Source organism: Etheostoma spectabile, unplaced genomic scaffold (assembly GCF_008692095.1).
Source record: "Etheostoma spectabile isolate EspeVRDwgs_2016 unplaced genomic scaffold, UIUC_Espe_1.0 scaffold58, whole genome shotgun sequence".
NCBI classification, from domain to species: domain Eukaryota; kingdom Metazoa; phylum Chordata; class Actinopteri; order Perciformes; family Percidae; genus Etheostoma; species Etheostoma spectabile.
The window spans coordinates 178,574-178,930 of NW_022605629.1; the positions used below are offsets into that span (position 1 = coordinate 178,574).

Below are 357 nucleotides of genomic sequence, written 5' to 3' on the forward strand. Positions count from 1 at the left end.
CCACTTAAAGCGTTGTCCTCTTGGTCAGATGATTCAGGCAGGATTGTGATCTCCAACAAAATTTGGGGCCAGAAAAATTGCATTTGTGTCAGCTTTCGCGCCTAATGTTTTTGATGGCAATTTCAACAGTAAGCTCACCAATCAAATGCTGGAGTTAACGGACTATTCTTTTATATTTGGTGCAGATTTCAATGCTGTGTGGGAACCAAATATTGATCGGTCAAAAGCAAAGGCCACTAGGAACCAGGATCAGGCCACTAATGCTCTGAAGTCATGAGCCAGCAGCTTAGATATTTGGCGTACAGTTAATCCCACCTGTAGGGACTATTCCTTTTTCTCAGGTAGACACAAATCCTT

General features: G+C 42.6%; 1 protein-coding gene across 6 annotated transcripts in view; it reads right to left on the reverse strand.

The window, feature by feature from the left end:
• Positions 1 to 357, reverse strand: part of slc4a11 (solute carrier family 4 member 11) — a 156,939-nt gene that overhangs the window by 48,660 nt on the left and 107,922 nt on the right. The gene's annotated exons all lie outside the window — the stretch shown is intronic.